Source organism: Equus przewalskii, chromosome 11, assembly GCF_037783145.1.
Source record: "Equus przewalskii isolate Varuska chromosome 11, EquPr2, whole genome shotgun sequence".
In the NCBI taxonomy this organism is placed as follows: domain Eukaryota; kingdom Metazoa; phylum Chordata; class Mammalia; order Perissodactyla; family Equidae; genus Equus; species Equus przewalskii.
The window spans coordinates 12182958-12207362 of record NC_091841.1 but is presented as its reverse complement, the minus strand read 5'-3'; the positions used below and the strand labels follow the sequence as shown (position 1 = coordinate 12207362).

The window sequence follows — 24405 nt, the reverse complement described above, 5'->3', positions numbered from 1 at the left end:
CACAGAAATCCACATCTCTGCACGCAGAGGCAGTGTGGAGGGGCAGGCAGGCGCGCTGGGGTTCAAATTCCAGCTCCTTCTCAGCTGCGTGACTTTGAGTAAGTGTTTAGCCTTCTGAGCCTCACTCGCTCATCCACAAAATCGGGATGACACCGCTCGCCTCGCGAGGTTCTTGGGTGGCATATGTTGCGTCATAGCTCTGGGCCTGGAAGATGGAACTCTGGGTATGTTTGTTTTCCTGATGCTCCAGCTGTGGAGCTGTGCTCATGAAGAATTAGCGGCATGGTCCTGACCTGGAGGCGGGCCGTGGTGTGACTGGCAGAGCCCGGGCATCGAGCTGGAGATGGCTGTGATGCTCACCAGCCGTGCGGAATCCCTCCTCTTCTCTAAGATTCAATTTCCTAATCTCCAAATGGAAAGCGTAAGGCCCTTCCTGCCCCCGAGATTACAGTTATGAAACTGCTTTGTAAACTGTAAAATATGCCGGTGTTATCTCTTCTTCTTAGCACATATTGGTGTGTAATCAAATCCTCCTGAGACCTTGGGCAAGTCATTAAACCTCTCTGGGTATATCAGTCATGGTCCCAGCAGGAAACAGATGGTACATCCAGACTGGGTAATTTGATTAGAGTGTATTAACAGGGCTTTTTACAAAAATGTGTGCGCAAAATGGATAGCGCGGTGTCTTGGGGCTAGTTACAGCAAGGAGCCCTCACCACCCCCAGGCCTTCAAGCAGCAAGGGAGAAGCAGTGAGCTGGACCAGAGAGGGCAGCTGTATGGAGAGGGCCACCTGACAGGAGCTGCAGCCAGCAGAAAAGCCCATCTAGCAGGGAGGGAGTTGAAGACGTAATACCCTTACCCCGCTCTCCCCTCCCTCTGATCTCCTGTGGGTGCTTCCCTTTGGCCAAACTGGAAGCCAGAGGGTAAGGGAGCCCACTGGTGCAGTCCACACAGGGCAGCCTCCCAGGATACAGCACAAGGTGACAGAGGGTGGAGCACAGGTCTCGAGGGGCGATTGGCAGGTATCCAGCATGCTGGGCTTCCATGTCTTCCACAGTTAAAGAAAGGCATAGAAAGGGATGATGTCTCCTACTGTCTCACCCTCTGATGGAGTCTCAGCACCTTTTCCAAGCTTCAGATCAGGACCTAGGTCGGTGAGACCCCAGGAGGGAATCCAAGCCGTCTCCCAGGGAGGCCTTTAGTCTTCCCAATTATCAAGAGCAAGGACATCCTTTTCCGGCAGCCCCCAGTTTAAATGATCACCTTTGAGTCCCATAGGCCAAGCAGAGAGGGCAAGCCAGTGGCAGAGAGACTAATTCTTTGGATTACTATGTTTTAGTATTTATTTTTCCCTTTTAACCAATGTAAGCCAGGTGCGTGTCTCAAATGCTAAACAGATGCCCTTCTGCTCTCATTCATTGGAAGAAATATAATGCAATGTCGCGGTCTCTTTAAGCCTTATCTTTAGAAATAATAAATTGCATACAAGTGAACACCCTGGAGCAATCTAATTTTTTCCAGCACCTTCTAGCTGACAGTCAGTGTGGCTCCCAGGGGAGAAATCAAAGAGCTGAGTAATCTTGGAGAGACAGTCGTTCCCAAATCCCCTTTTTCACTCCATCTTATTCCAGATGGGTGATATAAATCATGTGCCTGTAACAGAAAAGATAAGAGAGAGCTTCCCAGCAAATCTCAGCACAGGCAATCTGGGCCAATAGTCAAAACCCTGGGCTCTAGAATCAGTGAAGCCCAGGTTCAACTTACTAGTTGTCTTTCTGACCTTGGACAAGTTGCCTAAGCTTCAGTTTCCTCATCTGTCCAATTAGAGCAGTAATGATGCTTTATCTGCCTCGTAGGGTTATTTCAAGAATTGAAGGAAATAATTCAAATACTTAGCACATAGCAAGCACTCAATAAATGGCGCTGGAGGGGAAATGGGGAGCTGCTGACAGATCTATGACACTGGATCCACAGTAGTCGCTCTCCCCCAGCCACGGTGCTTCATCTACGCTTCTTCTATGGCCCTCATCACTTTCCCTTGTATTTTAGCCATCCGTAGTTTTCCCCGGCTCTAGACGTGTCAATCACAGTGCTTGCCACGCCCACAGCCCCTTGGTGAGGAGCATCATCATGTCAATCACAGTGCTTGCCACGCCCACAGCCCCTTGGTGAGGAGCATCATCATGTCAATCACAGTGCTTGCCACGCCCACAGCCCCTTGGTGAGGAGCACCATCATGTCAATCACAGTGCTTGCCACGCCCACAGCCCCTTGCTGCGGAGAACCACCCTTTTTCCGCCCACACAACTGCCATAAATGAGGGATAGTTTTTAGCTCCTTAAGCAAATCATCGTAATAAAATACTATGTATTAGCTATTCCTCCAGTATAGAATACAGGGCAAGGAAAGGCCATTCTGATTCTGTAATGCAGATGGTACTAGAATCTAGAAGACTGACAACCAGAAAAGCTACATGAAACCTATCAACAAGCTGTGACAATACAAAGAGTACCTTGGAAGAGCAGCCTGCAAACACAAAGCATGCTCAGAAAAGAAAAGAAGGGAGAAAGGAAAAGAGGGACGTTTGAAATATATTTACCTTTTATTTATTCTTTTTAATATTTTTATTTGACTTTTTATTTATCGTTTACCCTTTATTTATTAGAAACTGGTAAGGGGTTTTCCTATGAGATCATGAGGTGAGGACCGGAACTCCGGGAAGAAGCTCTATCCTTCCCTTTTTTATAGTTAAGGAAACTGCAGCTCAGAGAGGGTGCTTTACTCAGAGTCACACAGCCGGTTAGAGAAAAAGTTCAAATCTCAACAAATTGATGTGTATGTTTTATGCCACCTCTTCAAAAGTATTTTGCCGGCACTCTATAAACAGCTCCTGGAGTTTGCTAACAGTAGGGCTCATGAGTCAACACCACAAGCTATTTTGCAACGTTGTAAATTTTCAAAATGATCCATTTGCATTGTGACAATGTACCTAAAGAAAATCTTTAATCTGTTGTCTAATGTTTTACATCCATCTTTTATGGTGATAAACTGCTGGCCTAGAGGAGCGATTCAAGGACTTGAGGTGTGGTGCTCTTCCAGCCAGGGCTTGCGTGTAGGCACCCTCCATCTTTCCTTCCTGCAGCCTTTAGTCAATGACAAGATCTTGAATCTGTGGTCTCAGTTTTCCACATCCTTCTCCTCTTTCCCGCCCCACTGCAGTTGCCCTAGTTCAGGTCTTCAGACTATTGCAGTCGACTCCCAATGGTCTCCCCCACCTGCAGCCTCTCTCCATTCCAGTCTATTTTGCACACATTGCTGATTAATTTATCCACCACACTGCTCATATCATGGTACTTGAATACTTTCAACAGCTTCCTATTGCCTGTAGAAAAAAGCCTCTTATCCCTGTTAAAAAGCAACAAGGCCAAAATGGAGTCACTTGTGCCAAGCCCCCCTCCCAAGACTTAATACCTAATCTAATTGCAGTTTCAGCCTCTCCAGGAGTGGCACTTTAAACCAATCAGTCTGGAATTTCCTGGTCAGCACTAGTGAGGTACTCTGCCTGGTAAGACCTCCTGCCTTCCCCCAAGAACATGTAACCTTGCCTGAAATAATCCACTCTTTTAACTTCCTTGTCCCACCCTCTTTCTGTCTAGAAAGGCCTTCCATTTTGTATAACTCCTCAAAGCTCCTTTCTATTTGCTAGATGGGATGCTGCCCGATTAAAAAATGGTTGAATAAAGCCAATTAGATCATCAAATTTACTCAGCTGAATTTTGGGTTGGTTGGTTTGCTTGTCTTGGTGAGGAAGATTGGTCCTGAGCTAACATCTGTGCCAATCTTCCTCTGTTTTGTACATGGGATGCCGCCACAGCAAGGATTGATGAATGATGTGTAGGTCCACGCCCGGGATCTTATCCTGAAAACCCTGGGCTGCCAAAGCAGAGCATGTGAACTTAACCACTACACCACCAGACCGGCCTTGAATTTTATTTTTTAACATCCCACATTCAGGATCCTCAACTCTTTCTAATCTGTCTTTCCAATATCAACACCCTACTCCAATGCTCCCAGCAAATTATATTTTTCACTATTGCCCTCTACTCCCCAAATTTTCCCAAAATGATGAGTCCAGAGCCCAGTTTCTCTCTCTCTCTTTCCTTCTCTCTCTCTCTCTCCCAGCTCTGCTCCTTCAGTGAGGGTTCTGTTCTCAGAAGTCTCTCCTCTGCACCTGTAAGATAGCTGCCAGTGGCTTCTAAGGCCACATGCTTCCACATTCAAATTCAGCCGAGAACAAGGTCTGCTTCCTGGTAGATCTCGTCGTCCTTGACTGGCTTGACTTTGGTCATAGACCCATCCCTCAGTCAATGCCTGTGGTTAGGGGATAGGAAAGGCTGATCTAGGAACTCCCTGAATTTCCCAGTCATGAGGTTTGGGTGGGACTGACCCCCACCTTCAAGTCCAGGGATGAGCCCTGGCTGATCTAAGATAGTAGATGCTCTGGAGGCCCCCTCTTCCATGGAGCTTTTGCCTTACTCGTCTAGCTAGAAAGCAAGTTCTTTCTCATCTGAACTTGTAAAGCTCTTTATCAGCATTTCTTTTATTGTAGTTACCACTGTCTACCTTGCATTAAAGCTCTCTGTCTCATCTCTGTGTCCTGGACACGAATCATGGTGCACATCGCATCCACAATCTCCTATGAGAAATGACCCTGTCCAGAGTCCCGGGCTGAGCGGCCAGCTGTGAGTTACTTCATGTGACCGTATCTGCCCTCTCTCCCTGCTGGCCATGCTGATTAGACCTGGGATGGGCACCCGACCCAAAGGCAGGCAGCTATAGGCTGGCCAGCAGCTTCTGGGGGGTCTGAAATGAATAGTTTTACCCAGAGACCTCAGTGATTAGCTTTGAAGGCCGTGAGGTGCAAAGATGAGGAGGCAGAAGCCAGAATGCAAGGAAAAGACACAGAGAGTAGACAGTTCATACTATTATCCTCAGGAATAAGGAAGTTGAGACTCAGAGAAGCCAACTAACTTGCCCAACAGACGGTCTAATTCTAAGGCCTGTTCTCCCAACCAGTACACCATACTCTCAAAGTGCTACCAAAAGCAACTGTGTTACATTCAATGTGGATGAATCCTTATTACACAAGCCCATGGAAGGAAATGTTAACGGGGAATGAATGAGTCATTGGTGGTGGCTCCTTACCCTGGATGGTCACTCAGGGCCTCTCTCTCTCCCCATTGGTCTTTTGGTCACTCCTTTCAAGATTGTCCAGGAACCTTTCCCCTACATCATACTCTGATCAGGAATGGCTTTCATCTACTCTCAGATGAGTGGTCTCATTGACCCTAAACAGGATGAGCAGAAGGCAAGGCCCTGGAAGCTCACATTCTTTCTCTTGTTCACTGCCGCCTCCTAAATGGAAAGACAAATGAGGCTATTCCATTTGACTTAGGATGCAACAATAACTAAGGCTTTTGCTTCATTTTCTTTTTATTGGCATCGGGAGTATTCATAATAGATTGTTATCTTTAGCCTTTATTTTGGCAATGACACATCCGTGAAACACCAAACAAACCCTCAACTTGCTTAACAAGGTGGTACAATGAGTCTGAGGAGTGTGTGCGCATGGTGGTGTCCAACCATGGGACACAGTGTTGAAACAAGTGGCTGTCCCAGGGGTACTCAGTCAGATGGCTTAGGATCCTCTTGCGATGAGGATATATCTGATGAGAAATGCTTAAAGGCCACAGGGAAAACCCTCCCTTAGTTACGGAACACTTCCAATAGGTCTGAGTAGAGTTAGAAATGAGTATGTAATATCCTGATAGGAGCTCTTCCCTGTGTGTCCAGAGTTGTTTAGACAAATTGCTCTAGAAACACTCCCCAAACGTAGCTAAACTCCAACAATTAAATAGCCCACCTCCTTTTTTCGGATCGTTTCACTGCGCGTTTCTATTGCTCCAACCTATTCAAATAGTATCCTGCTGATTTGAAAGAAGGAAATCTTTTATCTCTGTCATTTATAAAGTCAATAAACTTATTCTGAGTGCCAATATGTGGCAGGTGTGAAAGATTTAATGGTTAAGAAGCACCATCTCTTCCACTCAGGAGCTTTAGTCTTTAACTCAAGAAGCGTTTCTGCAATTCCCTGACAGCATTCGTAAGAGCTTCTTTCTGTTGACGCATTACAGTTCGTTGAAGTGTCACCATATTCCTGGGGTAGGCAGAGCAGGTTTTACAATCTCTGTATTCCAAATGAGAAGCCTGAGATGAGAGAGATGTGTTTTCCCCAAAGTCCCACAACTGGTAAATAATCGATCTGAGATCTAAGCCCACTTAACTGGGGGTCCCTTTTATGGACTCAAGGATGTCTTCAGTCATGTTTTTGACTTGCTGTTTCTAGAAGATGCAGATTTCTGCCTGTAGTACTCGAGTCAGGGTTAGCAAACTATGGCCTTTGGGCCAAATCTGCTGCCCTCTGTTTTGTTAATAAAGTTTTATTGGAACACAGCCACACTCATTCATTTATGTATTATCTATGGTTCCTTCCATGCTGCAACTGCAGAGCTGAATAGTTGCAATGGAGACTGTAAGGCCCACGAGGCCTAAAATACTATTTCCGGCCATTTATATAAGAAGCTTGCTGACCCCTGGTCCACAATATAAACTTAACTTGGTTTCCCCTTGATTGCTATCTTTGGCCAGAGTCATGGGTCAGTCTGAGACCAGGATCAGTGTTCAATCTGGGGCTACCAAAGATTACAATTCCACAAATTCTATCTTTCGTAGGGCTTTTCTCCTTTCGTTTGATCTCAAATATTACTGTGTCTCCATCTCTTCCGGTACAACTTAAAGAGGGCCCTAGAAAAGCAAATGACTTCATATCCAAAGAAGGGAAGAATGTTGAAACAAAGACTTGACTTGCCGGAAAACTGCCTATATTAACTCTATCCTATAGTCACGGCACATTCCATTCACTGTACGTAACATCTAACTCAAGAGGAGGCCACCCAAGAATGCGCTTGGTCCAAAAGTCAAAATGACTCTCTGAGACCAACCCTGTGCCTTCCCAGCTGAGCCTGACTTTGAAACAAGTTCTCCTTCCTTTGCACTTCCACCGGAAGACCAAGCAAATTTGCACATCTGAGTGGCCAGGGCTTCCAGTCACACAGCCCATGCTTCTCCACCCAATGCGACCTTTTTGATGCCCTCACAGCAATTTGTTTCCATGAGCGAGAGTCTCTATGCTCCCATTAATTCAATGGACAGGTCCCACAGCAGGCCCTCAGTTCTCTCTTTGATGCTAGGTAAGCCTGGTATGGTTAGGGGAGGAGATGGGAGGCATTCAATCCAGATCTCACATTGACCAAGACCTCAAACTCAGACTTTTGGCATCATCTACTAAATAACTTACACCTAGAGTCACTGTGCTACACTGGTGGAATTATACTCAGTACTGGACCGTGTCGCTTGGACTCTACTTTGAATTAATATTGCTTTAGAACTTCATTATAATTTGTGAATGACATTATAAACTACCTTTTTTAGTTTTTTATGTTTTGGTAAGGAATATTAGCCCTGAGCTAACATCTGTGCCAATCTTCCTCTATTTTGCATGTGGGATCCCTCCACAGCATGGCTGATGAGCGGAGCAGATCCCACGCCCGGGATCTGAACCTGCAAACCAGGGCCACCGAAGCAGAGTGTGCGGGAGTTTAACCACTCAGCCATGGGGCAAGCCCCTACATTTTTTTTTGGTAAAAATATTAATTTTTTAAATGTAAACATTTAAAATATACCACAATCTGTATCACACTGCTTTAGACCTTCTTCATATTTTCATTTTTCAGGAGCTACAAAAAAACAGAAGAATCCTGAGCTTCTTTTGACTTCCAGAGCCCCCACCCACGCAATCTGAGTAATCTAATCAATAAAGGTGTGTCAAAAATGGGCACTGATCTTTCCTAACAACATCCCCAAGTTTGACCATAATTGGGTATATTTCACTTCCCGGTAGCATCTCCCACATTATTTGTACATTTCAGGATCCGCATAGGTCAATGAGGCACAGCTCCTGAAATTATGGGGGTCATCCCCTCTTCTGCACCTCCCTCCTGGAAAAAGGGAGAAAGAGCAGCCCAGAGCAGGGCTTATTTTAAGATCTCAGGCATGGGGCAACCCAAGAGCTGTCTACTGCATCAATAGAACCAAAATGCAGACTCCCTCAAACACAGTTGTAACCCCGCATTGCACACACTCAAATGCCATTGGAGGATGAGTGACCAGCAAAATTGTCTGCCAATCATTTGTTTAACTTGGCCCAGTGCTGCCTACAAAGGTGTTGTTAATATATATGGATACACACATATATACACACATATACATACATATGTAATATATATACATATTCACACATGGATATAATGAATTAAATTAACACTAATTTCTGAAAGTTTGCTTCCAGTTTCAGGCGATGGGGAGAAAGCTACTGCATCTTTACGTGATCAGGCGAAAGCCAGAGTCTAAAGGGCCAGTTGGGGTTGAGGTATTCGTTGACTTAATAAACCATCATTAGAATGTCTAGAGATCCAGGATCTAGAGAGCTGAGTAAGGTGGTCCCCGTGCACGAGGGGCTCACAACGCAGTGGGGGAAACCAACTCCTATAGAAGTCAGACCACAGAAAGTGCTGGTCTGCCGATATAAACCAGGTGCTGCTGAACTTCCAAGGAAGAAGCTGGAGAAGACTTCGCCTAGAAGGAGTATTTGGCTGAGCCTTGTAGAAGGAGAAGATGATGAGAGAGAGCAATGAGGGAGAGGGCTTTTAATTCAATTTAACAGACACCATTTAATCACCTACGCTCCACCGAAAATACTTTCTTGGGCTAGCTGCTCCGTAAACATGTGCTTTTGTAATACTGTGATGATGCTGGGTGCAGACAGGGCCAGCACCAGCCTGCTTAGCACTTTTGTTCTAATAGAAAAGGCATCCCTCCTCTAGACACTCAGAAATCAAACACAGGGCTCACGGCTTGGTGAGTCAGGGTAGATTTCAGTCCCACTTCCACTCCACTTACCCCTTACGCCAAGCTCCTTTGTACAGTGAACAACCTGCTCAACTATATGTGGCAACCCCGGGTGCAGGAAGCTCAGAGATGAATGAGACATGGTCTCCACCCTTGAGGAGCTTGTCTGGTCAAGGAAAGAAATGTGGAAACACATATGATATAAATGATATAATAAAGTTTTGTTCAAATATTATGGGAGGGAGCAGTAAGAGGGAGCTGTGATCAAAGATAATGAGGCATGAAAATATGTGGCCAGTTGAGGCAAGACTGAGTGTGCTTGGGCAGAAAGGGACAAGTGGCTTTATTTCTCTACGCCAGTGGTTCCCAAGCCTAGAGGATCATCAGAATCACTTGAGGAGATATTAATTACTCAGCCATAAAAAAAAATTCTGGGCAGGCCCAGTGGCGCAGCGGCTAAGTTCGCACGTTCTGCTTCTTGGCCACCCAGGATTCGCTGGTTCGGATCCTGGGTGCGGACATGGCACCGCTTGTCAAACCATGCTGTAGTAGGCGTCCCACATATAAAGTAGAGGAAGATGGGCATGAATGTTAGCTCAGGGCCAGTCTTCCTAAGCAAAAAGAGGAAGATTGGCAGTAGTTAGCTCAGGGCTAATCTTCCTCAAAAAAAAAAAAAAATCCTGGCGTTTACAACAATGTGGATGGACCTTGAGGGCATTATGCTAAGTGAAATAGAGAAAGACGAATGCTTTATGATCTCACTTACATGTTCAATCTAAGAAAAAAAAAGAAAAACTCATAGAAAAGAGATCAGATTTGTGGTTACCAGAGGCAGGGGAGGGGTTTGAAGGAAGGTGGTCAAAAGGTACAAACTTCCGGTTATAAGATAAGATAAGTAAGTGTCAGGGACGTAATGATGATGACTATCGTTAGCACGCTGTGTGATATATATGAAGGTTGTTAAGAGAGTAAATCCTAAGAGTTCTCATCACAAGGAAAAAAAAAATATATATATATATATGTATCTATATGAGCTGAAGCATGTTAAGTAAACTTAGAGTGGTGATCATTTCACAATATATGTAAGTCAAATTATTATGTTGTACACCCGAAACTTACACAGTGCTATATGTCAATTATTTCTCAGTAAAACTGGAAGAAAACAAAAGTAATGATTTAAAACTGAAAACGAGAGAGAGAGAGAAATTACAGCCTCCTGCCCTCCACAGCCATCCGTCTCAGGTGAAGCCTAAGCGTCTGCATCACAATAAGTTCCCCCAGGGTGATTCCAATGATTTGCTGGTTAGGGACCACAGATGTGAAACCGAGGCCCCACTCAGCCTCTACTCACCACCCGGCGTCCACTTTCTCTTGGTGAAACAATATTGTTCAGAACTTTCTCCCTACAGTAAAAAGGAAATGAAAGTCCTGTGGTGGCTTCAGCTGACTACCCAGGTGAAATTTCTGTTCTGCTTTAGAAAGAGAAAAGGCATCTGAGACCTGAGCTGAGTGACACGTTCAAGGGCCGGCTACACAGGATTGTATGAGCACTTTCCATCCACTGATGCGGCCGCTGCGGGGACGCAGGGAGAGGACAGGGGCAGCCTGGCCAGGAGAGTGGCCCCCAGATAGGAGTCCTGATGACAAACCCCAGAAGAAACCCTTCTCGTGTCTGTAAACCTGACTGCGATGTCCACACCCACCAAAGGACTCTTCCTTCCTGACTTCCTTGTGTGACCTTGGTTATGACCTGTGTACTTGGGGAATCAGTGCTGGGTACCCATTTGGAAGATGAAGCATGTTCCTAGGGCACCAGCAAGGCAGGCACACACACACACACACACACACACACACACGAGTGAAAGAAAGAAAAAGTTCAATATATTTTTTTAAAGTGTAGGAAAAAATAATATTGTCCCTTAGATTTATTGATTATATATTGTTCTTAGTTCAAATTACTTGTGGGAGTGGAGGTGCACCACAATTTTTTTTGCCTTTTTTTAAATGAATAAACTTTATTTTTCAGAGCAGTTTTAGGTTCACAGCACAATTGAGTGGAAAGGACAGAGGTTTCCCATACACCCCTGTCCTCACGCGAGCACAACCTCCCCGACTATCAACATCCCCGCAACAGAGTAGTACGTTTGCTACAATCAACAAACCTACAATGACACGTCATCATCACCCACAGTCCCTCGTTCACATTAGAGTTGACTGCTGTACATTCCACGGGTTTGGACAGACTTATACTGACATGCACCCATCGTTGTAGTATTGTACAGAATAGCTTCACTACCTTAGAAATCCTCTATGTTCTGCTATTCACCCGCCCACTCCCCAACCTCTGGCAACCATTCATCTTTTTACTGTCGTCTCCATGGTTTTGCCTTTTCCAGAATGTCATGCAGTTGGAATCACTCAATATGTAGCCTTTTCTGACTGGCTGCTTTCATTTAGTAATATGCATTTAAGTTTCCTCCATGTCTTCTCAGGGCGTGATAGCTCATTTCTTCTTAGAGGTGAATAATATTTTGTTGTCTAGATGTGCCGCAGTTTTGTGGGGTTTTTTAGATTTTGTCTTTCCTTTTTCTCCCCAAAGCCCTCTGGTACATAGTTGCATATTTTTAGTTGTGGGTCCTCCTAGTTGTGGCATGTGGGATGCCGCCTCAGCATGGCTTGATGAGCGGTGCCGTGTCCACACCCAGGATCCGAACCGGGGAAACCCTGGGCCACCGAAGTGGAGCGTGCAAATTTAACCACTTGGCCACTGGGCGGCCCCCGCCACAGTTTATTTATCCATTCAACTTCTTGAAGGACTTCTTGATTGCTTCCAAGTTCTGAGAATTATAAGTAGAGCTGTTATAAACTTCCAAGTTCAGGTTTTTGTGTGGACAGAAGTTTTCAGCGTGTCTGGGTAAATACTTTGGAGCATGATTGCTGGATCGTATAGTAAGAGTATGTTTAGTTTTGTAAGAAAATGCCAAACTGTCTTTCAAAGTGGCTCTACCATTTTGCATTCCCACCAGCAATGAATGAGAGTTCCTGTTGCTCTACGTCCTTGCCAGCATTTGATGTTGCCAGTGTTTTGGATTTGGACCATTCTAATAGGTGTGTAGTGGTACTGTTGTTTTAATCTGTAATTCCCTAATGATGTATGTTGCCGAACATCTTTTGATATGCTTACTTGCCATCTGTATATCTTCTCTGTTGAAGTTCCACTTTAGATCCTTGGTTTTAGATCTTTCTTCTTTTCTAATATAGGCACTTACTGCTATAAATTTCCCTCTAAGTACTGCTTTCACTGCATCCCACAAATTTCAGTAAGTTGTGTTTTCATTTTCATTTAGTTCAAAGTATTTTTTAATTTCCCTTGAGATGTCTTCCTTGACCATGTGTTCTTTAGAAATGTGTTGTAGTCTGAAAGTAGACATTGCATGACTTCCATTCTTTTCAATTTGTTAAGGTGTGTTCTATGGCTCAGAATATGGTCTATTTTGGTGACTATTCCATGGGAGCTTGAGAAGAATGTGTAATCTCCATTGTTGGGTAAAGTAGTCCATAGACATCAATTATATCCAATTCATTGATGGTGCTATTGAGTTCAACTATGTCCTTACTGAATTTCTGCCTGCTGGATCTGTTCATATCTGATAGAGGAGTGTTAAAGTCTCCAACTATAAGAGTGGATTCATCTATTGCACCTTGCAGTTTTATCAGTTTTTGCCGCATGTATTTTGATGCTCTATTGTTAGGCATATACACATAAAGGATTGTATGTCTTCTTGGAGCATTGACTCCTTTATCATTGTGTAATGTTCCTCTTTATCCCCAATAACTTTCCCTGCTCTAAAGTCTGATCTGTTTAAAATTAATACAGATACTCCCACTTTCTTCTGATTAGTGTTAGCATGACATATCTTTCTCCATCCCTTTGCTTTTAATCTATATATGTCTTTATATTTAAAATGTGTTTCTTACAGACAACATATATTTGGCTCCTGTTTTTTGATCCACTCTGATAATCTCTGTGTTTTAATTGGTGTGTTTAGACCATCGATGTTTAAGGTGGTTACAGATATAGTTGGGTTAATAGGTACCATATTTGTTACTGTTGTCTATTTCTTGCTCTTGATCTTTATTCTTGTTTTTTATTCCACATTTTTTCTGCCTTCTGTGGTTTTAATTGAGCATTTTATGATTTCATTTTCTCTCCTTTCTTAGCATATCAGTTATACTTTTTTAACTTTTTAGTGGTTTCCATAGAGTTTGCAGTATACATTTACAACTAACCCAAGCCCACTTTCAAATAACACTATAGCACTCCAGAGGTATTGCAAGTCCATTATAATAATGAAACATTCCTACTTCCTCCTTCTCATCTCTTGTATCATTGCTGTCATTCATTTCACTTATACATAAGCATATATACATACATAAGCATACATAATAAAAAACATTTTTGCTATTATTGTTTTAAACAATTATCTGTTACATCAATTAAGAAGAAGAAAAATAAAAGTTTATGTTTTACCTTCACTTTTCATCCTCAGTGCTTTTCCTTTTTTTGTATAGATCCAAGATTCTGATCAGTATCATTTTCCTTCTCTCTGAAGAGTTTTGTTTAACATTTCTTGCAAGGCAGGTCTACTAACAACAAATTTTCTCAATTTTTGTTTGTGTGAGAAAGTATTTCTCCTTCACTTTCAAAGGACTATTTTGCAGGATACAGAATTCTACGTTGGTGAGTTTTTTCTCTAACACTTTAAATATTTCACTCCACTCTTCTTGTTTGCCTGGTTTCTGAGAAGGAGTCAGCATATAATTCTTATCTGTGTTCCTCTTTAGGTAAGGTGTTTTTTTCCTACTGACTTCTTTCAAGATGCTTTCTTGGGCCAGCCCGGTAGTGCAGTGGTTAAGTTCACAGCTTCCGCTTCTCGGCAGCCTGGGGTTCGTGGGTTCAGATCCCAGGTGTGGACATGGCACCGCTTGGCAAAACCCAGGCCATGGTAGGCATCCCACGTATAAAATAGAGGAAGATGGGCATGGATGTTAGCTCACGGCCAGTCTTCCTCAGCAAAAAGAGGAAGATTGGCAGTAGTTAGCTCAGAGCTAATCTTCCTCAAAAATAAATATTTTTTCTTTATTTTTGATTTTCTGAAGTTTGAATATGATATACCTGGTGTAGTTTTTTTTCCTTTTTTTTTTTTTGGCATTTATCCTGCCTGGTATTCTCTGAGCTCCCTGGATCTGTGGTTTGGCATCTGACATTAATTTTGGAGAAATTCTCAGTCATTGTTTCAAATATTGCTTCTGTTCCTCTCTCTGTTTCTTTTCCTTCTGGTATTCCCATTTCATGTATGTTATACTTTTTATAACTGTTCCACAGCTCTTGGATATTCTATTCTGGTTTTTTCAGTCTTTTTTTCTCTTTGCTTTTCAGTTTGGGAGTTTCTATTGTCATATCCTCAAGCTCAGAGATTCTTTCCTCCACCATGTCCAGTCTACCACTGAGACCATCAAAGGTGTTCTTCATTTCTGTTACAGTGTTTTTCATCTCTAGCATTTCCTTTTCATTCTTAGAATTTCCATCTCTCTGCTTATGTTATCCATCTGTTCTTGCATGTTGTCTACTTTCTCCACTAAAGCCCTTGGTATATTAATCATAATTTTAAAAAAGTCCTGGTCTGATAATTCCAACATTCCTACCATATCTGCCTCTGGTTCTGATGCTTATTTACTCTCTTCAAACTGTGTTTTTTGTTTGTTTGTTTGTTTCTGGTGAGGGAGATTGGCCCTGAGCTAACATCCATTGCCAATCTTCCTCTTTTGCTTGAGGAGGATTGTCCCTCAGCTAGCATCTGTGCCAATCTTTCTCTATTTTGTATGTGGGATGCTGCCACAGCATGGCTTGACAAGCACTGTGTAGGTCCATGCCTGGGATCCAAACCCACAACCCCTGGGCTGCCAAAGCAGAGCTCACGAACTTAACCACTATGCCACTGGGCTGGACCCCTTCGAACTGTGTTTTTTGGGTTGTAGTATGCTTGTAATTTTTTGTTGAAAGGCGGACATGATGTCCTGGGTAAAAGGAACTGCAGTAAATAGTCCTTTAGTAATGTGGTGGTGAGGAGTGGGGAGGGGCTGTGCTCTATAGTCCAATTATTAGATCTCAGTCTTTTGGTGAGCCTTTGTCCCTGGACTGTCAACTTCACCAGAGCATCTCAGTTTTTCCCCCATCTTAGGTGGGATGGGATGGCTAGAGGGGCTGGAGTTGGCTATTTCCCTTCTCCCAGGTAGGTTAGGCTCTGATAAAACCCAAGTAGGTTAAGCTCCGGTAAAATAGTTTCTCCTGAGGGAAAGCCTTGTTGAGAACAGAATGTTCTGACATATTTCAAAATGGTTCCTTTTCCCCTCCACCTGCCAGAAGGACGAGTGTTTTTCTCCAGTACTCACTGTGAGGAATATTGGTAGAGCTCCTGGAGGTGAAACTCACAAAAGTGTGGGGCCCCCCTGTGGATGGATCCCCCTGAAGTTTTCAGCTCTCAAAGTTGTCCACTCTGAGCCTCCAGCTTTTTGTCAATTATAGTTCAGGTTTTCCTGGCCCCCATTGCTTCCCATGGCAGTGTCTGTTCCTGTAAGTTGTCATTCTCTGTATCCACTTATCTTTCTTTCTTATTTTGGGGGCAGTGGTTTGCCCTGTGAGGTCACTTCTCTGATGGAGCTAAGAAAAGTTGTTACTTTTCAGTTTGTTCAGCTTTTTATTTGTTGTGAGCACCAAGTGGCGATTTTTGAGCCTCTTACATGCCAGACAGGAAACCAGAAGTCCCACCGTGATTTTTTCAGTACATAAGTTCTCTAAAAGCTCTTACTGTGCCCTGAGAGAATTGAATTTCAGTTAATGTTTGTCAAACACCATCTACGAGCCAGATGTCTGGCAAATGCTTTCAGAGTCTTATCTCATTAAGTCCTCACAATAGCGCTGAGCGATGGATACTAAAATTATCCCCATTTTACAGATGAGGAAACTGATAATTGAAAAATCAGAATGACTTGAAAGGATTACATAAGAAGAAAGTGGTAGCACCAAGATGAAAACCAGGTCTTCTTCTAACTCCAAGGCTGGGGACTTCACTTTAGAAAATGAAAAGTCTCGAGTGATTTCCTGCTCCACCTCCTCTTCTCTCTGGGACCTTCACTCATGTTTGGGTTGGCATGGAGGGGGGACATTGGGGAAGCTGAGGTCCACCCACGGAGTCAGTGTGTAGCAGAGCCTTGAGCAACTACGTGGCCAATGCAATTCCAGTTTATTCTGACTTCCCACAGTGAACTGCCAGAATTAGCAGACAAGTGTTACGCTCCATTTTCAAGGTATTTCTTCCATTTTATTTCTGACTGTGTAGACCAAAGGTGTACAGATCTTAACCAAGGGCTACAGATTCCTCAAGGGCTTTGTGAACCTCTTGAAACAGTGTTCTGCTTTGTTGGTGGGAGAAAATAAGAATTTTTCTGAGGAGAGGGTTTATCTTTTTCAGTAAATTCTCGAAGAGCTGTCCAATGCAAACAAGGTTAAAAATAATTGATATAGGCTTTGTCCAAGAAGAGTTTGTTTTTAAATTTCCTATCCCCAGCCTAGGGAGAGAACCAGATACAAGCAAAGAATGCGGCAGTTCATATCAGGAAATAATAATCACACTAATACTTCGGTAATTACTTTTTTCCTCTGTGCTGATCGAGACATAGATCTGGCTTTGGTGAAATCAAAAAAAAGAAACCCCAACGATTTGTACGGAGACCAAGAGGATGCATCTGTTTCCTGAATCAGCCAGATCAAATGAGCACTGCATCAAACGCTGCCTGTGCCGAGACTATTTTCTTCCAAAGAAAGATGAAGCAATTACACTCAAGGCGGGGGAGGCGGGGGCTGGGAGTACGCCCAGGCAAAAGGAGAAATATAAGCTCTACTTTGGGGTAATGCCAATGGATTTCTTGATATGGCACCTTCTCCAAATGAACACTCACTCCTAACAGGTACCATTTCTAAAGCGCCTGTAAAGTAACTCTACTCTCTGAAATCATTAGACAATGGAGGCTTTGGCTCAGTCTGTCTGATTTATTTCAGCAAGTACTACCTTGTGTCTTTCCACTACTCCTGTATCTTCCCCAATCTTCCCCATATCTGCCACGCTCTGGTCATGGTTGATTCTTTGCCATGCTCTCGGTTGCCTCTACACCTTTGCATTTGCTCTTCCTTCTGCATTTGCTGTTCCCTCTGCTTGAAGCATCCTCACTCCCTTGTCCCCCTGGCTATCTTCTCCTCAGCCCAAGGAACATCTCTTCTAAGGAGCTGTCTTCAACCCCTTAGGAAGAATTGTCCGTCCTTGATATCGCCATAGTATCCTGTGCATACTCTTATCCTAGCACACAGTGCGCAATTCCACTCCAAGTTCCTTGAGGGCAGAAGCCACGTCTTTCATCTGAGATCTCTAAGTGTGTCTGACACATAGTAGGTTTTTACTGAATATGTGTGAAATGACTGAGTGGTTAATTTCCTCCCAGTGCCTAAGTAAGGATCATTAAGTAATAGACCCTTTTGCAGATATTCTGCTTTTGAAAGTAACAGAAATACTCTGTTCCTTTTCTCTTCCCCCTTAGAACCTGGGGATCTTAGAAATACTGACCTCTCAGTATCAAAAAGCTCAGTTTAACACCCCTGCCCATATCAAAGGAGCTCTAAGAAAAAAAGATAATCTGATTATAAGAAAACAGATTATGAATACGTTAAAACAAAAGTTTTGTATTTTAGTCTCAAACATCTCTTTTTCCTTTTTCTGAGGATGTTACTGAGATGTTCAGGGTAAATGGCCATTAGGGCCCCTTTTTTGAAATCTGCTGCATTTGACATATAAATTCCTTTGACTACCTGATTTTCCAAGAGGCTGAATCAGAGCTGCTCATTTAGTCATAATGATGTTCAACTCTAAGTTTGAGAAATGTGGTTACAAAACAGAGATACTATATAAAGCTTTTAACTTCCTTCCTCTAAGAAAGGGAACGTGTGGAGAGAAAAAAGAAAAAGGGACCAGAGATCAGTGAGGTCAGTAATTACATCTGAGTAGGAAGACCTGAGCCTGGTTTCTGATTGCTTAATGTGCTTAAGACAAATAAAATTAATCAAGTCACATACAAAAAGAAGTACTACCACAAATGGGATCTGAAATAAATCCAAATTCTTAAAGAACAGAATAGTTGCTCTCGGAGGTAGCTACTTTAAAATGGCCAGCGGATGCTAGAATTCTGATTCTTTTTTCATGTTGGAATGGGATCAGATCACAAGTTTTTAGATTTAAAAGGGACTTTGAAGATGAATTCCTCCAAGCTCTCCCTCTTACCCATCCTCATCTGACTAATATCTCTCTGTCATTATATACCTGGAGAGCACCGTTGGAATCCAACCCAAAATAGGCTTCCTCAGAAGGATTTGGTCCTCTGAATATTTGCCCTAAGGATCATCTGGTCTAAAAAGCTTCATTTCTCTCACAGGGAAGATGATGTCTAAATATAGGCTCCCACAGATGTGCCCAGTGCCCTGCGATGTACAAAGCATGTACACATCACAGTAACAAATTCAATAAAGAATGATTCTATGGCTCTCCAAGGTCACCCAGCTTCTTAATGGTGGAACCTCGACCAGAACTCCTGGTATAATGCTCTTTCTCTCTCTCTATGATAACGTTTTTGCTAAAAATTATTCCGAAATGCTGTTTGTATGATTCTGAGCAGGAGGGTTTGGCCATATCCAGGGATAATATGAACGCAAGTTAAAGATTCCGAAGTTTTACAATGACATGAGCGAATCCCTTCATGAGGTGGCACATTGCACACAGCCCTTAAACAAGGAAATGCTGAGGGGGTACCAAAGCTGAAGAGAAACTGGGACACCAATGCCAGGGGTGTTTTGCCTCACGACAAAGCACTTCACAGGATTACAGAGGAAGGCATGTTGTAAGCGATGCTTTTCAAACTCTAATGCCCCTAAGGGCATCTCTAGATCATCTAAAGGCAGATTGAGATTCACAAAGTCTTGGCTGGGGCCTGAGATTCTGCATTTCTAACATTTTTCCAGGGTTTACCAATGCCGCTGGTCCATGGAGCTGTGAGGAGCCAGTCATAAGGAAAGAACATCAGTCTAGAAAGCCTAAGACCTGGATCGAAGTCTCATCAGTGCATCTAGGAACCATGCGAATTTGGGCAAGTCCCATCCTAAATCTGTTTCCTCACTTGAAGGATGAGGAGTTTTAATCACATCTCTATATGCACCAAGAGCCTTGAGACCGTCTGCCATCCCTTTTCTGGGACACTAACCTAAGTATGTGTGTGTGTGTGTGTGTGTGTGTGTGTGTGTGTGTATACACATGGGGGGATACTTTTGACCATCAAAGATGTTCATCACAATACTTTTTATAATAGTGAAAAATAAGAAGAAACCTAAGTAGCCAAAATTAGGGAAGCATTTTAGTAAGCTAGGCTATATCCATGAACTGAATATTAAGCAGCCATTTAAAATCATAGTTAGGGAGAAGCTATCAGAATATGGGAAAATGTTCCTGCAGTAACATAATTACATTTTTAAGCCAAAATTGTACATACAGAATAATCTCTACACTAAATGTATTAAATTCTTGCCCTGGCTGACTCACAGGGGCATTGAGAATAAAATGAGACAGCCATTGAGAGCTCACTATATAACTATGAGGTATTATTAATTATTTTCTCATGGCATTGAGAAAATCCAGGTCAGGTCTCATTCCCTACTTTGGCGTACTGCCTAATTCTGTAACATGACGTTTTCTAGAAGGACCAGCTCCTGCCTGAACATTTCCTCTTAGCAGGAAGAATTCATTCTGACTATGCTTGAAAATATGAATCTAGGAAGCAAAGAATGTGTGTTTTCTATTTCTGTTGTCACCCTTGAGAAAGAGAAAGAGGGGGACAATTTTTTAAGAGTTTTCTGGGACAAACTATTTAAAAGGTGAAGTTTGATGGGTAGAATTTAAGATCAGACTTAGGTTTGAACCCCAGATTTGTCATTTATTGGTTATGGGACCTTGAATGAGTCAAACACCAATTTCTCTGAGCTTCAATTTTCCAAATCTGTATAATAGCCCTCTTCGTATTTATCTCATAGGGTAGTTTGAGGATTGAATGAAACAATTAACGAAAAGTGTCCAGCATAGTGTCTGCTACAGAGGAGACTCTCAAGAAGTTGTAGCTAATGGAGGACAGGCCCCAGGGTGGCCCCTATGTTCACATGCTGTGTGGGTGTGGGTGGGACCTTTGACTTACCTGTAACAGTAGAATGTGGTAAATGCAATTCAAGCTACAATTATCTACATTAGGTTCTGTCCTGCTGGCACACACTAGAGAGATTCATTCTCCATTGCTGGCTTGAAAGAAGTAACCTGCCATGTTGTGAGAGGGCTTATGGAGAGGGCCACATTGCAAGGAATTGTGGGCAGCCTCGAGCAGCTAAAAGTAGCCCCTGGCCAGCCAGCAGGAAAACAGAGACCTCAGCCACACAACTACAAGGAAGCGAACTCTGCCAACAACCTGAATGATGCTGGAAATTGTCTTTCCTAATTGAGCCTTCAGATTAGAATGCAGCCCAGCTGCCACCTAGATTACAGCCTGACGAGATCCTGAACAGAGGACCCAGTTAAGCCATGCCAGACTCAGGACATGTAGGATTGTGAGATAACAAATGTGTTCTTTTAAGCTTCTGGAATTGTGGAAACCAGTTACACAGCAATACAAAGCCAATACACTTGTATGAAGTAGGTAAGTAACACTTATCCTTTGCCCATTGCTTGCAATAAACAAGCTCACCTTCATTTCACCAATGTTTATTGAGCACCCAGCCTTCTGTTAGGGATGAATCAAAGAATAGGAGTCAGAACGTGCCCTTGATGAGCTGAGCGTCAGTGCAGGAGACAGAGGAAAACCAAAAATCGCAATAAAGGGCAATAAGTGCTATGACAGAGATGGTGGAGCTTCACAGTGGTAACAGTTCAGCCAGATCCTGAAGGATCAGGGTAAATGAGGAATAGCCAGGCAGAGAGGAGAAGGAAAGGTATTCCAGGCCGATGGGCTGGCACACGCAGAAGCAAGGGGATAAGAGTGTACAAATTGTACCTCAGGAAAACCAAGTGGTTGCTAAGAGGAATCTTCTCCAGATAGAAGCATTCCAGCTATAAGTGAGGGAGGAATTATGGATTTAGAATATCCCCATTCTGTAACCCCAAACCCCTGATGTAATAACAGATCTAGGCAATGATCATGAATGGCTGCTGGAAGAGAGACAACCGGACACCAAGGGCTTTTTTTAAAATTATGGTAAAATCATGTAACATAAAATTCACCTTTTTAACCATTTTATTTATTATTTATTTATTTATTTTGGGGGAAGATTAGCCCTGAGCTAACTGCTGCCAATCCTCCTCTTTTTTTTCTGAGGAGGACTGGCCCTGAGCTAACATCCGTGCCCATCTTCCTCCACTTTATACGTGGGACGCCTACCACAGCATGGTGTGCCAAGTGGTGCCATGTCCGCACCCAGGATCTGAACTGGCGAACCCCAGGCCACCGAGAAGTGGAACATGCGCACTTAACCGCTGAGCCACCGGGCCAGCCCCATTAAGGTGTTTTGGTTTTGGTTTTGGTTTTTTTTGAGGAAGACTAGCCCTGAGCTAACTACTGCCAGTCCTCCTCTTTTTGCTGAGGAAGGCTGGCCCTGAGCTAAAATCCATGCCCACCTTCCTCTACTTTATATGTGGGACGCCTACCGCAGCATGGAGTGCCAAGTGGTGCCACGTCTGCACCCGGATCCGAACCAGCCGAACCATTAACCATTTTAAAGTGTACAATTTAACAGCATTTAGTGCATTCACAATGTAGTGCCACCATAACCGCTGTCTGGTTCTAGAACATTTTCATCATCCTAAAAGGAAACCCCATTCCCATTAAGCAGTCCACGCCTCTTCCCCCCTTCCTCCCGCCCATGGCAACTGCCAACCTGCTTTCTGTCTTGATGGATTAGCTATTCTGGACATTTCATATAAATGAGATCACCACACAATATGTGGCCTTTTATGTCTTGCATCTTTAACTTAGCATGTTTTCAAGATTCAACCATGTTGTACTATATGTCCATACTTTATTCTTTTTTATGGCTGAATAATATTCCATTGTATGGATATGCCACATTTTGTTTACTCCATTTTATCATTTGATAGACATTTGGGTTGTTTCTACCTTTTGGTCATTGTGAATAATGCTGCTATGAACATTCGTGTTCAAGTTTTTGTTTGAACACCTGTTTTCAATTCTTTTAGGTCTATACTTAGGAGTAGAATTGCGAGATCATATGATATGATATTTCTGTGTTTAACTTATTGAGGAACTGTCAAACTGTTTTTCACAGAAGCTGCAACATTCTACATTCTCACCAGCAATGTATAAGGGTCCCAGTTTCCCCACATTCTTGTTAACACTTGTTATTTTCCAGTCTTTGTTTGTTTGTCTGGCCATCCTAGTGGTGTGAAGTGGTATCGCCAAGGGCTTTTGATGGAAGGACACCTACAAAGTATTCCTGCCAACGTTGAGCTGACTTAGATGAAGCCTCTACACCTGTGCTGTCCAAAAGAGAAACCAGTAGCCACAAGTGGCTGTTAAACACTTAAAGTGTTGCTAGTCAGCATTCGGTTACACAGTAACCATAAAATACATGCTGGATTTCTAGAACTTAGTGTGAAAAAGAATGTAAGATATTTCATTAATGATCGTTTATATATGTTTCATGTTATTTTCTATATTTTGCTTATATGGGTTAAATAAAATGTTATTAAAATTTATTTCATCTTTTGCTTTTTACGTTTTAAATGTAGTTATTAGAAAATTGTAAATTACCTTTGTAGTTTACATTATATTTTTATTGGCCAGCATTGCTTCTTTTTGATGAGGAACATTGTCCCTGAGCCAACATCTGTGCCAATCTTCTTGTATTTTGTATGTGGGATGCTGCCACAGCGTGGCTTGATGAGCAATGGGTAGGTCCGTGCCCAGGATCCGAGCCCATGAACCCTGGGCCACTGAAGCAGAGTGCACAAACTTAACCCCAGGCCAGCACTCCTTTAAATCTATCAGTCTACAGGAAATACAGAGGACAGACAAACTTGCTAGACAACTCCATAAGGTTGCCACCATCAAAATTTAAATGTGAGGGGCTGGCCCCGTGGCCGAGGGGGTAAGTTCACGTGCTCTGCTTCGGTGGCCCAGGGTTTCGCCGGTTCGAATCCTGAGCATGGACATGGCACTGCTCATCAAGCCATGCTGAGGCAGCATCCCATGTGCCACAACTAGAAGGACCCAAGACTAAAAATGCACAACTATGTACCGGGGGGCTTTGGGGAGAAAAGCAAAAATAAAATCTTAAAAAAAAAAATTTAAATGTGAGTAGCTCTACAAGGCAAAATATCCAATTTCTTCAGTAAATAAATTGCAAGATTAAAAAAAGAGGGTAGGGGAGCCCATGGGTTAAAAGAAATCTAAGAGACTTACCAGCCAACCTTGTCTGGATACCAATTAGAGAAAACCAGCTCTAACAATCACCGAAATTTGAATACCTACTGGATATTTGGTGATAATAAGGAACTATTGTTTTTTTAGAATCATAATGGTATGGTGATTATCTATTTTTAAAGATTCCTTAATTCATAGATATACTTATTAAAATATTTACAGATGAAATAATACAATGCTTGAGATTTGCTTCAAACTAATCCATTGGGAAGAGTAGTGGAGGGATGGAAGGAACAAGATTGGTCATTCGTTGATAATTATTGAAGCTGGGTGATGGTATATGGAGGGGTCATTATACTATTCTCTCTACTTTTGTGTATGTTTGAAATTTTATGTAATTTTTTTTCAGCATGGAGTATTCAGGGAGCTGCAGGAAATTTTAAATGGACAAATAATATAGTGTTGACATGTAGCAGGGGAAGGGAAGAAGGGATGAAACATGAGATTAAAAAGTTAGGATGAGACCAGACTCTAGAAGGCCTAATCTGCCACACCAATACCACGCTACTACCTTTGGATTTTCCCTCCATAGTCTGGTACGTTACAAACCTCACTGTGCATCAGCATCATCTGGGAAGCATAATAAAAATACAATTAGTAACCATGAGTTTTTGTCATCCTATGAGGCACTGCCCTTCTCCCATGCCCTGTGGATACTCCACCCCTAGTCAGATGGGCAGGCGATTCATGAATAACCGCAGGAACCCATTTTCCTGACAATAGCGATTTGCCCAAAGGGACAG

The 24405-nt window shown here is 42.9% G+C and overlaps 1 long non-coding RNA gene across 1 annotated transcript; it reads left to right on the top strand.

Annotated features, from left to right (window-relative positions):
- The first annotated feature begins 16921 nt into the window (after positions 1-16921).
- Positions 16922-22935, top strand: LOC139074552 (uncharacterized). The gene is made up of 3 exons (XR_011524270.1): positions 16922-17056; positions 19152-19394; positions 20425-22935. It is a non-coding gene; the product is annotated as an uncharacterized lncRNA (long non-coding RNA).
- Positions 22936-24405: the final 1470 nt, after the last annotated feature.